Source organism: Fukomys damarensis, unplaced genomic scaffold, assembly GCF_012274545.1.
Source record: "Fukomys damarensis isolate Sample0158 unplaced genomic scaffold, DMR_v1.0_HiC HiC_scaffold_16, whole genome shotgun sequence".
Lineage (NCBI taxonomy): Eukaryota > Metazoa > Chordata > Mammalia > Rodentia > Bathyergidae > Fukomys > Fukomys damarensis.
The window spans coordinates 35,997,728-36,008,104 of NW_022900928.1; positions in this window are offsets into that span (position 1 = coordinate 35,997,728).

A 10,377-nucleotide genomic window follows, 5' to 3' on the forward strand; every position below is an offset into this window, starting at 1 on the left:
AAATACTCAACACCCACAATTTAAAGGACAAGAGGTTTGTTTATTTATTTATTTATTGGGTTCCAGGAATCGAACTTGAGTCCTTGTGCTTGGGAGGCAGGTGGTGGAACCACTGAGCCAAATCCCTGGCCCAAGAGGTCTGTTTTGACACATAGTTTCATTCCATGGTTGGCTTGTGCTAAGGAAGGAAGGACATGGTGGAAGAGTCTGGAAAAGGAGAGAAGGGAGAAGACAGGGGGAGAGATATCCCTTCTGGACCCCTCCCCAGTGGCGCCATCTTCCCACCAACACCACCTCCTGACAGAACTTCAGTTTTGAATTCTGTGGATTAACCACTGATGAGTATAGTGCTGTCTTTATCCAGTCACCCTCCAAAACCCTCATCTCTGAACACAAGAGGCTTTTGGGGAACATTCTAGATCGAAATTATAACACCTGTTGCTCTGTCCATAGCATTTGATATAATACCCGACCCATAACAACCCTTTGGTAAATATGTGTTGAGTGAGTGGGTGAATGTTAAAAACAGTTGGCCTAATTTGGTGAGAAAACCTGGTAGACTAGGGAAAAGGAGTTATATGGAGATTGGGTGGAATTGGGGGTGAAAAAAAAGAACACACTGAATAAAAAAGGCTCAGGAATTTTATGCTGTAGACTCATAGGAGACTTTGAATGTTTTCGAGCCAAAATGGATAAAAGTCAGTTCCTTTTCAGAAAATAACTGTTTGCTAGTACAGGCAAATTAATCACTTTTTCTCCCAGTGTTGAAGTGGCCTGGCCATGAGAAACACAGCCACTCTGTGTTCTGTTCAGCAGCACATATACTAAAATCGGAGAACCACAGCCTCTCTGAAAGCATTGTAGCAAGGATAGTGAATCCTTGATTTTGCATCGTGAAGGACTACTTTTGTTATTTTTTTATCTGTATAAACCCCAAGTTTAAACATACCTTATTCTTTACAACCATATATAGGAAGGCATTACTTATTTTCCTACTTTCTTTCCATTAGTTTAAGATAAACTAGTCCTATGGCTTGTGTCTAGATGTCCCCCAAAGCCTCATGTCGTCAGAGGTGGAGCTTTTCAGTGGGATTTGTGTCTAGAATGTGTGCTGATGCGATTAAGAGTGTCACGCTGCGATCAAGGGTATGTGATTACTAAATTAGTCCGTTGGTTTGGCATAGTTCTGAGTGTGAAAAGTGAGAAGGCCCGCTCTGGGTGTGAGTGCTACCTACCTTAGGTAGGGGTAGCCTGGATAGAATATAAGCGACAGAAAGAGGGCTGCTGATGCTGCTGTTGTTTCACTGTTTTGGTGCCTTCTGCTTGCCATGAACTGTTTCTCCTCTGCCGTGTCCCTCTGCCATGCCACTCTACCTTGGAGCCAGCCAACTTTGGACTGAAACATCTACAAACTGTGACCTTCAATAAACCTTTCCTCCTTTAACTTTGTTGAATATTTTGTCTTAGCAATGAGAAAACAACTACCACTAGTAAGTGAGAGGAAAGCAATGCTGGATTAATTTCCCCTGAAGGCAAACATACTTACCAGTTTCATCTCTAGTGATGACTCAGTTTCTCTAGGCATTGCAAATGCCCAAATTCTCTCAAGGACTCATTTTTTTTTTTTCTTTCTGATACCTAGAGGCCCAGGAACCCAGTTGCAATTGCATAAGATGGCCAGAGTCCACCAGCATTGGGACTGTAGCTCAGGTGGCTTCAAGAAAAAGCATGTATCTTGGACTACTGATATTTGTGTCTTTTTTCTCAGAAGAGGTGATGTGAAATAATCCCAGTGTATTTTTCAAGTAGGTGAATGAACCATTATGAAGCAGACAGCTCTGGACCCCATGAATTTAGTTTTCTTCCTTTGTTTTCTTGGAGTTCTTGCCACTAGAGGGAGTATGTAGAAAAGAATTGAGAGCAGTTCTTCTTATTTCTGAAGCCGATTTTAAAGATTTTGTGTACTCTGAGTCAGAGGAGCCCATTGCTACAAAAGTTTGGATGGGTTTATGTTAATATCACATTTTACCCCCCTTGGTTTAACAATGACCACCACTATCTGCCTCCTGCAAATCTAGGGAAAACTTTTTTTTTCCTGATGGTAGTAAGAGGCCAAAATGACACACAACTACAAATTTGCCAGTACAATGAATTAAAGGAAAGAACGATTAAAGAAGAAAGCTACCTATCAAAATATGTACTTTGCAATTCTACATTGTATCTTGTTGTCTTTTGTTTATTATGTTTTCTTCCAAAGAATCTGTATTTGGGTTTTGTTTTTTTGAGACAACTGCGTAGTTGAGACTGACCTGGAACTCACTATGTAGCCCAGGCTGGTCTCGAACTCACAGTGATCCTCCTGCCTCAGCCTCCTGAGTGCTGGGATTACAGGTGTGCACCACCATGCCCAGCTCCAAAGAATCTGTATTGAGCATGATTTATGGTGCTAGGCACTGTGATAGATAGGCCATGAAGATATGGATAAAAATAATTACTATTTTGGGAAGTAAAACCCTTACTGGTACACTTTAGATATACATGATAACATTCATCCTAGGAAATTTGTGCCTGTACATATATATCTTGCTTCTGTTTTTCCCCATTCCCTCCTACCTTTAACACCTCTTCCCTTCTTTATTTACGAAAGCTTTTTCCATTTTTTCCTTCTATTCTCTTTTTTTTCCCTTGTCCTCTTCCCCCTCCCAGTTTGCCTTCTCATTTGAACATTTTCTTCCCATTTCCCAATGTCTGTTATACATTTTGGTCCTTATTTCCACTTTTGGTTTCTCACACCAGAGAAACAATGTAGCATTTAAACATGATTTATTTCACTTAAAAGTATGGTCTCAAGGTCATCCTTTTAGCTAGAAATGTCCCAAGCTTTATGGCAGAGTAGTACTCCATTGTGTGTGTGTATATATATTCTGCTTAGTCCATTCTTTGGTTGATGGGCATTTGGGCTGTTTCCAAGATTTAGCTCTTACAAACTGTGCCACTGTGAACATGGGTGTGCATATATTTTTGTGGTGTGATACTTTTAATTCTTTTGGGAATTTGCCAAGAAAGGGAATAGCTGGGTGAAATGGAACCTCTAGTTTTAGTTTTCTGAGGAATCTCCACAGTGATTTCTACAGTGGTTGCCCCAGTCAACCCTCCCACCAGCAGTGGAGAAGGGTTCCTTTTCCCCCACAGCCCCTCCAGCATTTGTTATTGGCTGATTTCTTGACAGCCATTCTTTCTGGAGTGAGATGGAATCTCAATGTTGTTTCAATTTGCATCTCTCACATGACCAGTGATGTTGAACATTTTTTCATATACTTGTTTGCTGTTTCTATTTCTTCATCTGAGAAATGTCTGTTCATTTCAGATGCCCATTTTTTAATTGGGTCTCTATATTTAGGGGGATCTGATTTTTTGAGTTCTTTATATATTCTAGATATTACTCCTTTGTCTGAGGAACAGTTGACAAAAATTTTTTCCTAATGTGTTGTCTTTTCACTCTTTTGGTTTCTTTTGCTGTGCAAAAGCCCCCCCACCTTTGGTACTGGGGATTGTACTCAGGACTTTGCACTTTCAAGGCAGGCATGGTGCCACTGAGCTAAATCTCTGGTCCTGTGCCAAATCTTTTTAATAAAATGGGATCCCAGTTGTTGATTCTTTGTGATATTTCCTTTGTGATCGGGGTTTTTGTTCATAAAATCTTTGCTTACACCAGTGTCTTGAAAAGTTCTACTTATTATATCTTCCAGCAGATTTAGTGTTTCTAGTTTAATATTTAGATCTTTGATACATTTCAATTTTAGTTTAGTGCATGGTGAAAGATGTGGGTCTAGTTTTAATCTTCCACAAGTGGGAAGCCAGTTTTTTAAGCACCATTTATTAAAGAAGCTGTCTTTCTTCCAGTGAAGCTGTTTGGCTTCTTTGTCAAAGATAAAGTGGCTGAGAGTGTCTGGAGATGTTTCTCCATCTTTTAATCTGTTCCATAGATCCTCAGGTTTGTACTTTTAGCAGTACCATGCTATTTTTATCACAGTAGCTTTGTAGTATAGTTTCAAGTTGGGATTGTGGTGACCCTGCCTTGCCTTTGTCGCCTAGAATTGCTTTTGCTATTGTAGATCTCTTTTGGTTCCAAATGAATTTTGAGATTGTTTTTTCTAATTCTGTGAGATATGCTGTTGGGATTGTTTTGTTTGTTTGTTTGTTTTGTTTTTTGAGACAGGGTCTCACTATGTAGTTGAGACTGACCTGGAACTCACTATGTAGCCTAGGTTGGTCTTGACTCACAGCGATCCTTCTGCCTCAGCCTCCCATGTGCTAGGATTACAGGCATGTGCTACCATGCTTGACAGTACAGTATGTGAGGATATATATATATCTCTTTCTCTCTATGTATATATAGAGATATATATACATTTTGGTACCAGGGATCGAACTTGGGTCCTTGCACTTTCAAAGCAGTCGGTGGAACCACTGAGCTAAATCCTCACCTGCTGTTGGGATTTTGATTGGATTGCATTAAATCTGTATAACAATTTTGGAAGTATGGCCATTTTCACTATATTGGTTCTTCCTGCCCAAGAATAAGGGATATCTTTCCGTTTTCTGATGTCCTGTTTGATGTCCTTTTTCAGAATATAGTTTTCCATGTAAAGGTCATTACAGCTTTCATTAGATTGATTCCTAGGTATTTCATTTATTTTGGTGCTATTGTGAAAGGTGTGGTTTCCCTAGTTTCTCTCTCAATGAGTTTGTTATTTGTGTACAGGAATGCTATTGATTTTTTGAGTGTTGACTGTCTATCCAGCTACACTACTGAATTTGGTTATTAAATCTAGAGTCTTTTGGTGGAATTTTTGGGGTCTTCTATGTAGAATATCATGTCATCCCAAATAATGATAATTTAACTTCTTCTTTTCTTATTTTTATTCCTTTTATTTCTTTCTCTTGCCTAATTGCTCTGGTTAATGTTTCCAGAACTGTATTGAATAAAAGTGATGATAGAGGACATTTTAGAGTGAAAGCTTTCGGTTTTTGTCCATTTAATATGAAGTTGGCCGTTGGTTTGTCACAGATGACTTTTATTAGATTGAGATAAAGACTAATAAATACAGTCACGTCGTCAGGTTGCTGTCAGCTTAACCGTAGTAAATACTGTGACAGTGGAAAATGTAGGCTGCCATGAGAAAGCATAACATAGGCTTGTAATACCCCTAAACAGGGAGCCCTGGGAAGGCTTTACTTTGGAGGGATAAATAGAAGATAATTTAATTTAATGGGTTTGATGGGTGTGGTGTGGGGCATGTTTTGCACAGAAGGTAACAGTACTTGCAAAAGTTGTGAAATATGTGTGAGAGAGTCTGGTTCATTTGGGTACAGAGAGAATAGCTGAAGCAGTGGGTTGAGAGTAGATTGAGAAAAGGAGGTTGGAAAAGGTGAGTTTGCCCTCAGGTTTCTTTTACTTTATCAGTGTCTAAGAGGGATCACTGCAGCCCAGTATGCTGGTGAGTCACAGCTTTTCCTCGCTCAGTCCTCCTCTTTGGACTTTTCTCTTAGCGGTCAGAGCCATGTATTTTGCTTAGGTACCCTGTCCTACATACAGACCTGGGTGATCTTAGAGTTTCCCTCTTTTCTTGACCTGGATAACTTTTACCTACCAGAGCGTATAGCTCTAATTCAAGATACTTGAACAGCGAGGCTTCCTCATTGTACTGCTTGGTTAACTTGGACCTCCAGGAACCTACCTGGGAAATAGAGTTTTGAGATCTGTGCTTTGGAATCCAGTTCCTGCACTGGAGTATAGGGGAGCAGGGAAATCTCACCAAAGTCTCATCATGGCTGGTGTCCTTCCCATCCCTCCAAAGCAGCACATGCCCTTCTGCAAAAAGGTGATAGGTGCTGCTTTAGATCTTTTTGGAGCTTGTTCATATATAATAGCTTGTTTGAGCTACTTGGTAATTCCATGAGTTGAGTATCATTGCTTCTCCTTAATGGATGGGAAAACAGATTAAGAAAGCTGAAGTGACTTGTCCTAAGGTTCCAGTGCAACTGGTGAAACTCAGAATTAAACATGCTGTATGTTATGGAGAGAAATCACTTCTGTTCCTTCTACTGCTTATTTTCATTGAGCACTAGACAAATTGTGAATTCATATGTACTCTTAGGGGTATGTCACCCAAGAAGCTGTTTCGTATCCTTTTCCTTTGTTCTAGGGAAAACATCCAGGGATGGGAAATAGGTTTCATCTAAGTTAACTTCTTTCATTTGACAGTGACAACTTGAAACAAAGCGATGAAGCTTGTAAGGCCATATCTGCCACAGCAGGAAAGAGTGCTGTGATTGGTAATGTGTGTCATGCATTCAGGAGAGGGACGGGGCAGCACATCTACCATTTCTGTCTAATACGTTCTTCTTGGGCGATTGTAGTTCTGCACCAGTCAGGACATTTCTCTGTCATCTCTAACATCATGCTGCTCATTTCTTTTTATTCCATCCTTTCTCTGCTGGAACCATTCGTGCCTATTTAATAATAGCTTCAATTTACTAAATTGTGCAGGGTGCTAGGCACCTCGCTTACGTTATTTCCAATTCTCACAATAATGCTTAAGATCAATAGACAAGATCTAGAGAAGTTAAGAAACTTGTCCAGGCACACACAAGGAATAAGCTGGAATTTGATCCCTAAACTGTGGGAATCTTTGCATTTTTATGGTGCATAATGAGTAATTAGTTATTCACTTTGACTCTCACAACAGCCTAGTGAAGCAGTCCTGAGTCTGCCAGAGAGAGAGCTTGAGGCCTAGCTGGAGCGGCTGACTGTTCAGTGACAGAGGTGCAGCTCCTAACGCCTAGTGCAGGACTTCTCCACTGTTACCTCCGATTCTGGGGAGGACCCCTGAACGCACATAGGAGAACTTAGGGGCCTTTGACTAATTTTACTGCTGCCATCCTTTCCCTGTTTTTGGCTCTTATTATCCAGAAGATTTTTTTTTTTTTTTGGTAATTGTGAGTGCCTTCTTCTATAGTCTGTTTCTTTAAAAATTTTCATGGAAGTGAAATCCACACAAAATGAACCACTTAAAAGCAATTCAGTAATAGTACTACATTCACAATATTGTACAACACCACCTCTAATTCTAAAATATTTCTATCACTCCAAAATAAAACCCCTTATCTATTATGCCAGTTTTCCCTTTTCTTTCTTCCCTATAACTCGTGGCTAATTCCAGTCTAATTCTGTCTCTATGAACTTATCTACTCTGGATATTTTGTATAAATTGGACCATCCAGTAGATGACATTTTATATATAGCTTCTTTCACTTAGCATGTGTTTCAACTAATATCTGTGTTGTAGCCTGTATCAGTGTTTTGTTCCTAATATACTAAATTATATAGAGATATATATCTATATATCACGATATGTTTATCCAGTCACTTATTGATAGACGTTTGTGCTGCTTCTGTCTTTTGCTATTATAAATAGGGCTGGTGTGAACATGTGCGTATATACTGGTTGAGTATCTCTTTGCGGTTCTTCAGGTATTTACCTAAGTGTGAAATTGCAGGGCCACATGGAAATTCTGTTTAACTTTTTTTTTTTTCTGTTTTGAGACAGACTCTTGCTATGTAGCTCAGGCTGGCCTTAAACTCACTATGTAGCACAGGTTGACCTCGAACTTGCAGCAGTCCTCCTGCCTCAACCTCCTGGGATTAAGACATGCACTACCACACCTGGCTGTGTTTAATTTTTTGTGGAAAGGACCACTTCTTTTTATTTGATCCTATTGGAGGTAGACGTACATGCTGATAATGAAGAAAACTAGCCTTTTCTTAGTATATAACATCTGTGTTTTCAGCTTTATTGTGGAAATGTTTAAGCCACGTTTTCCAGTTATAGTTACCTCCCTGTGACAAACCCTGAAATAGAGATTTAGAGAAATAAAAACTCTCTCATCAAATGCATTCTGTGTGCCAAGGAGAGGAAGTGGATGGAGAATTCAGTGTGAAAGGGATGTTTGCTTGTGGAAGATGTGGATGTAAAAAAGGATATTCTCCCCAGCTTTTATTATTACATGTGCAAACCATGCACCAGAGTGTTAGCAATGGAGAAATTAATACTCAAGGCTGCTGTAGCGAGGGCGGGAGGAGGGTGTTTGTGAGTCAGCAGGAGTAGCCCAGGCTGGTGGCCCTCTGGATGGGGGGAGTCTCCTGAATGCGGCGCTTCATCTGGAAGTGGTGTCGCCAGCTGTACAGCAGCACAGCGATGTCGTCAGGACTGTGGAGTTCTTTGAGTCTTATATTGTCTTTGATCGGTGCACTAGGAATCCCAGGTACTAAAAGGAAAGAATATTTATCTAGTGACCCAACCAGCACTTAAGGCATAAACTCAGAACTACTACAAATGGAAAGATAAGAATTTTCAAAACCAGAGGTTCCTGTTAAAGGCTGATGTGCAGAACAGGGACACTTGGGGCCTTAGAAAAGGATCTTAGTATAAAATCATCAGGAGACCGGTGGGGATCTTGTGGGCAGGAAAGGGGCAGAAATGTGCCTTTCTCTCTCTCTCTCTCTCTCTCTTTCTTTCTTTGTTTCTTTCTTTCTCTCTGTCCTTTCTTTCTCTCATTAAGTTTATTGATACTTTTTAGGTATACAGTAGTTACATTCATCATTGGGATCTTGAACCTTTACATAATCTATCTTGGTTCTTATTTTTCCCCCATTCCCCTGCCTCCCTTCACCCCTTCCACCCTTCCCTATTTACAAAGGAGAAATGTGTCTCTAGATACAGTTCTTGGCCAAGGATCAAAGGGTTTCACCACTCCTAAAAATATCCTCCTAACCTACTATGATCATTATACTGGTTTTATGTATACATGTACTTAAATTATTTTTATAATAGCTTGTATTGAATTCATTCCATAGCTTTGGTTTGTTTGAACTTTTGCAGCCATTGGTTAGAGGTTCCAAACTTCAAATCTTCCAGAACGAGCAGACCAGTTATACCATTTGTCACACAATCCAAATGTGAGTATAGCTTTATTCAGTATTCAAGGCCTTGATTGAGATATGTTTATGCTGTTACCGCAAACAGATGCCAAAATGTCAGTATGGTTTCTGATCAAATAGCCAGCTCTTGAGTTGATGGGTACATGCTAAGGGTCTTTGTCGTCCTGGTTTAGATTATCCAGTAATTTGCCTTGGTTTACCTTTAAGCTTAGCAGCAGATTACAAAAGAGAAATTTCAGAATTTTTCTACCTTTCAAAAGGTAGGCACTAGGAGACATTCATATCTGGCTCTAAAATATGACATCTGTGGCCCTGGAACAAATGCAGTTTCTTCACAGAAAGTTCCAGCAAAGAGGAGCAAACCTTGGAACCAGTATTGCCTTTGCCTACAAAATGATCAAACTGTAATTATCATATTTAAAAGGTAATTGTTCCAGTTGTAGAGGAATGGGATGCTCCAGCCCTTTTTCTTTTGCTGACGCAAATAGAATTGCTGTGAAGATGGAACGGTGCATCCAGAACAGCTTGCGTTGAGCTAGTTCTTTTTATAGTGCATGTAGGGTGAGAGGAAGGTGCTGTGTGGGCCTCCTGGCTTGTCAACCTCTGGAGCTCTGCTGTCTGCATTACTGGGCCTGTTTGATATCTACCTCCAGCCACAAACCTACACCTTAAAGTAGCACCCACACTGACTCAAGGCAAAAGACTTGATGCTCCTTTTTTTAGATTCTTATACTTGGGCAAGAGGCTTGATATTTTCAGATACACCACAGGGAAAATGAAGAGGGGAGTTTGGCCTGAGATGCTTTTACAGAGGCAGGTGAGGGCAATGATAATAGGCTTATGGGGTGGGGGAGGAAAGAAGGAAGGAAAATACTCCTGAGCAATAACTATGTTCTAGGCACTGTTCAGGTCACTTTCTCATGTGGCTTTTCATTTAGGTAGCAGGATTCCAGCGAGTTGGAATTCAGTGGACTGAAGAGATGGGTAGTGTTTGGGAGTCAGCCAGGTAAGCAGACCTTTGTGGTTGTGCTGAGATCCTGAGCTTCAGTCCTTGGCTTTCTGCCTCTGGAGTAGAAAATAGGAAAAACCCATCAGAGTAGTTGGATAGAACCAAGGCAGATGCCAATGTTGAGAGCCACCCGTGAACAGCTGTGGAGCGCTTAGACAAAATGATGGGAAGGAGGAGCACTCAGCAGGGTTAAGAAATTTATTTTCCTCCCTGTCGTTGTAGCGCTCTATAGAAGGGGTAGGGAGGGGAGTGGACACGAGGATGGTGAGAAATGAAGCAGAAATAAGACCGAAGAAATTTGTGTGCTGCACAGAGAGGTTTGGACTTTCTCCAGGATCTAGATAGATAATTGTATGCTTTTGTT